Source organism: Prosopis cineraria, unplaced genomic scaffold (genome assembly GCF_029017545.1).
Source record: "Prosopis cineraria cultivar Desert tree isolate PC_DT_omini unplaced genomic scaffold, ASM2901754v1 PC6, whole genome shotgun sequence".
NCBI classification, from domain to species: domain Eukaryota; kingdom Viridiplantae; phylum Streptophyta; class Magnoliopsida; order Fabales; family Fabaceae; genus Prosopis; species Prosopis cineraria.
Window position 1 is genome coordinate 33,616,713 of NW_026555337.1, and position 5,396 is coordinate 33,622,108.

Consider the following 5,396-nt stretch of genomic DNA (forward strand, 5'->3'; position numbering starts at 1 on the left):
TCTCAAATTCAGAGAGAATAATTATTTTTTATTAAGGAGGTCGTGGAAGACATTATTATAAATAATCAATTAAGAGAAAAAAAATGACTGCAAAAAACAAAAAAAACAAAGAGAAACATGATAAATTAACATAATATAATTACAGAAAAAGAAACAAAGGGTTTCCTTTTTTGGATTTTTTTTCTTTTTTAAATCAGATTTGAAGTAGAACAAAATAAGTGACAAAGATTTAAAAAAAAAAGGATTACCGAATCATAAAGGAATAAAAAAAGTCTGTTGTCTCTAGAATAGAAATGGGTATCTGCTATTTTAATATTAATAATATTTAAAATTTTTGTTGTCATTTTTCATATTTCAAGTTCTTCTTTTCCTTTCTTTTCTGGACTAATGATTTTTAAGGGAACACTACATGTTTTTTAAGGGGAAAAAAGTAGAAATTTATCGGCTCCAGGGGGCAAAAACATGGGGTATTAATTATGATTACAAGAGATCACATATCAAACCTTGGACCTGTTGTAATGTAGCGCCAATCTTAATAATTATGAATAAACATTCCCCTTTTCCTCCAAAAAAAGAAAAGTGATCCATTGCATATGGTAGAAGTAAGCAGACAAAGGTGAAAGAGTAACGAAATATGTAAAAAAGACGACATATAACAATATAATCTCAATCAAAACCAACCACTGAAAATAAAAATAAAAGAAAAAATTTGAAGAAAAACTCATCTAGAATTGATTAGAGAGCAAAACAAGCATAACATGTCCCCTTGATTGAATTGACAGGCCTCGGAGTTTCATTTTTGGAATAAATTAAAATTTAAAACAGTTTTTATCAAAGGATACTGAACAATCTGTCAAAAAATATATTTAGCACAATTATGGAAAATTAAAAGTGCAGTGCAAGCAACATAAAGAAAAGGACAATAACGCAACTATAGCACCATATATAAAATGTATTCTTACCTTTTTTTTTTTAATTTGTTGACAGACGCGGGAAGCTGTGAATGAAAATAAGAGTAGAAGGAATAATTATGAGGAATTAATGGAGAACACACGATTATAGCAAACCGGAAACAAGTCCTGCAAAAATAAAAAGATGTATTTAGAGCGTGAAATTTAGTTATAAATTTACAAGATTGTCATATACAATCTGTGTACTTCTTCCACCCTTGTACCTTACGTGCTTTGCTTTCTTTAATGTCAGGTTCACAGCTTCACTTAATAATTTCTTGAGATCATCTTGACCATGCATTCCACTTCCCTCCTATTTTATAATATTTTCCATTTCAATTATTTATAATTGCAATTATATTTCTTTTCGACTATAATATATAAGACAGCATACAATGTTGAAACATCTGGTTTGGAAAAGTAGGTGAAGAAGCATTGAGGAAAAATAAAGCTAAGAAAGAATAATTGATAAAATAATAATGATAGTCACAAAATGAGGGTATAGTGCTTGAAGACAAATAATACAATTAGTATTATAACAAGAAAAACAAGAGAAATAATATCTCTCTGAGTGTGTATGTTTTGTAAATAACAGTTAGATCGTATTCTTCCATTTAGAAGGAATTAATGAAGGGGAAAACAAATGGATGCATTTTTTTTTTAAAGTTGAGATTATAGAAGGATTCGAAAGTCAAAAGTCGCTTTCGTTTTATGATAAATCTGGCACGTGTGAACCTGCCAGCAAGTGGCAGATTTGCTTACCAAATCACTCGCTAAGGCTTGATTTGAGGAACTGGGTAGCAAGGTGGAAATACTTGATATTTATGCTGTGCATGGCTTGGAAGGAAAACAAGAAGGAGGAAAATGATCAATTGAAGAAAAAGGTGGAGGAATGTTATTTTTTTCATTGTACTACTTGTTTGAACAAGAGAAACCAGGAAGGAGGAAAAAGTTATTAATTTATGTGAACAATAAACTTATTATTTATAAAAATATTTATATATAATAAATATAATATTTAAACATATTATATATCTAATAATTTCTATTATATATTATTGATTAAAAATATAATTACCAAATTATCTTATCCAACACTAACCAAAAGTTATTTTATCCAATTTAAATTTTTATAAATTAAATTATTAACTATATAATAATCAGAAAATTTTAAAAATACAACCAAATATAAGAAACTTAACTGAAAATTTAGAATTAGTATTTCTCTAATTAATCTAAAAATTTAGTATACTGCTTGTTTAATAAAAGTCCATGATCAAAATAAAAACTACACTACAAATATTATAAAATTTGAAAATTGGTGGATAAATTTGGAGATGAAACTTTCTCTCTAAATCTCCTTATATTTGAAGAGAAAGTTAAAGATAAAAAATATGTGGGTTCTACATGTTATTTTTTCTCTCACTTTTCCCTTCCCTCAACTTTTCTCTCAGTAGTTAAGGAGGGGAAAACGTTACCCCCACAAACTTTTCCTTCTCACTTTTTTCTCCCCCTCACTTTTATCTCCTGCCAAGCATAACACTATTCTCTAGCTTGAGGGAAAGTGTTGTTGGAATATTATAGATTACTCCTAGACTTTATTTCTACTATTATTAGACTTTATTTATGTGGTTATTTCCTATATTCCTTGTAGACATTTTGATCTTATTCCCGATTTCATGGGATCTTCATTGTCATACTTTCCAGCTTATAGTTGCTGATTCGTGGGGATTGAATAGCAGAAACGTTGCTATCCTTCCCCTATAAGTTGTATCCACTTTATGAATAATTGTTAGCTTTATAATTTTATGTCATTTGAGTATATTTTCCTCACATTATAATTTTATGTCATTTGAGTATATTTTCCTCACATTTCAATTTATTCTTGCACAATTGTACATATTTTGAATACTCAAGTTAGAAATTGTATATATGTTTTTGAAAATTCACATCATGTCTCTATTTTGGTATTTTTCAAGCTAATTTATTGATATTTTGGTTTAAGATTATGATGAGGACATTTCTGGCATTGATGATTTGGAAGGTATTAAGATGAACAAAAATCTGATGAAAAGTTTAACAATCAAGACAAATGGTAGATGTGTGCAAAACAAGGCAAATTCGTGACTTTATTTGCAACTTTTGACGTTGTCAGAAAACAATGTGTGTGTGTGTGTGTTTTTTTTTTTTTTTTTAACTAATAAAGTTAGGGTTTTGGACTATATGAAGGCCATTTTCAACCAAGGCCATTATTTTGGACTTCTTAGAAGTATGTGGGAGCTTTTGGATTGTTAGTTCTTGGATTTTGGTGGAGATTGAGCTTGAATTTGAATATTGGAAGAGATGTTAGCTTCATATCTTGGTTCTTCTTCTCCCTTCCTTTTCTCTCATTCATTGTTTGTTTGTACTAATATATTCATATTTTCTCATGGGTTTGAACATTTGTAGCTAATTAACCCTTGATTTTAAAATTATTTTAAACCCTTGTATGGATTAAATACTCATTTTTTCCTTGTATTCATGATTAATAATGTGATAATGTTGATTAATTTATCCATTATTATATATTAAATTTATATTTCATTAGTTTTTTTATTTTGTAATATATGCTTAAAATATTATTTTCACCAATTTATGAACTTATTTTTCTAAAAAAATTACTAAATAAATAATTTTACATTATTGAAAAATTAAAATATGAATAAAAGATTCAAAAAAAGTATATGCATTAATTTTTGTTGGTACCTTAAATGATTAGATAATATATCTATGTTTAAACTTTAAAAAGAGATATTTTAGTCTAACATATACTCCCCCCATTTCTATATATAAGAAAAACAATTATATCACACAATTTAAAAAATTTAATTAATCATAATAATTATATGTAAAAGTAAAGAAATTGAACTAAAATGCCTTATGTTAATCAAAGCATGCATTAATTATTCTCGTCAATGTAAATTATGAAGGGTAATTTAGAAAATTTGTGATAAATACTCATTAAAATATGTGATTTTGCTAATATAAAAAAGAAAGCAAAATGATAGTTTCTCTTACAAGTAAAAACGGAGTAGTAGTATAGGTGAATGGTTGAGTAATGGTTTGATAGATGTAAATAAAATATTAAAAGTATAAGAGATGGAGATTAGTGTCTTGTGACTTTTGATTCTATGCAAGGGATCTGTTAAAAAAAAAATCTATACAAGGAAGGTTCATATAGTTTTTAAAATTAGAATATATATAAATATATATAATTAAGTTAAAATAAAGAGGAAGCAAATGTATTTTACTCTACAACATTATAATGAACAGAGAACGAACTGCATTACAATTTTTTTTATATTTAAAAAAACAAAACGAAGGGAAATATTATGAGAATGTGTTTACTAACCTCTTTTGAGATATTTTAGTACTGTGTGATGAAATAGAGAAAAGTAAAGGAACAAGCCAGAACAAGATCACCCAATCAACTCAGAATTAAGCTCAAGACCTGCAAATTTAACAAGATTAAGAATACCATATATATATATATATATATATTAGAATTGCAACTTAAAAAATTCAATCATATATATAACTGCTATTAATTTTATGGAAAGAAAATAGCAAACAACGTAACAACAAGAACAAAATCTAAGAATAAAAAGAAACCCAATCAGAGTGCATTACCTTTCAATCTAGAGATTTCAGTGTCTTGAACAAAGAAGCCTCCTTTGTGTGGTTTTTTTTTTTTTTTCTTGTTGAGATATATGGAAGAATAGAAAGACTAATAACGAAGAGGGAAATGCAAGAAATTCTGGTGGGAACACGAGCACAGAATTTGTTAAGCAGAAGCTCGAAATAACTTTTGTGGTGATAGGAGCGATTGGTACTAAAGACATCATATGTATAACAGATTTAAAGAGCCATAATGGCACGCGCGTTACTTGTTACAGCTAATATTCTTAACAGAGTCTTTCTAAAATATTTTTTTCTTATGGGATAGATGTCGTGTGCGTTACAGCCACTCAATTATTGTCGTTTGTGTGTATTATTATAACTTATAAAATCAACTGTATTGCTTATTAAAAGCTTTACTTTACTTATTAATTCTCTTGTGTTACTTGTTCATTCCCTTACATTACTTAATAACTCTATAATTTTACTTGTGAAGTCTATGGGGCAAGTTAAATCTATTACTGGTTAAGTGAAATAGAAACGGCAGAAATGAAAGCTAATGAAAACGGCAGAAAATAGAAGTTGATGAAGATGCTGAAACGTTCTCCATTTAAAAGCATTCAAAACTCATTTGTAACCTGCGAAACCCCCGTTTTAATTCTGTTGTTTCGTTTCTGTTTTCGTTTGGCCATGACTTCAGTATAAATAGGCCATGGATCCAGTGTATTAAGCAGCCAAGTTGAAAAATAAACAAGAGTGCAATTTTTCATTCGGTTTCTGTGCCATTAA

General features: G+C 28.0%; 1 long non-coding RNA gene across 1 annotated transcript; it reads right to left on the reverse strand.

Moving 5' to 3' along the window:
• Positions 1-956: 956 nt before the first annotated feature.
• LOC129312974 (uncharacterized) lies at positions 957-4,782 on the reverse strand. Its single transcript, XR_008593804.1, has 3 exons — positions 4,620-4,782; positions 4,342-4,440; positions 957-1,079 (listed from the first exon to the last, which is right to left on the reverse strand). It is a non-coding gene; the product is annotated as an uncharacterized LOC129312974 (long non-coding RNA).
• Positions 4,783-5,396: the final 614 nt, after the last annotated feature.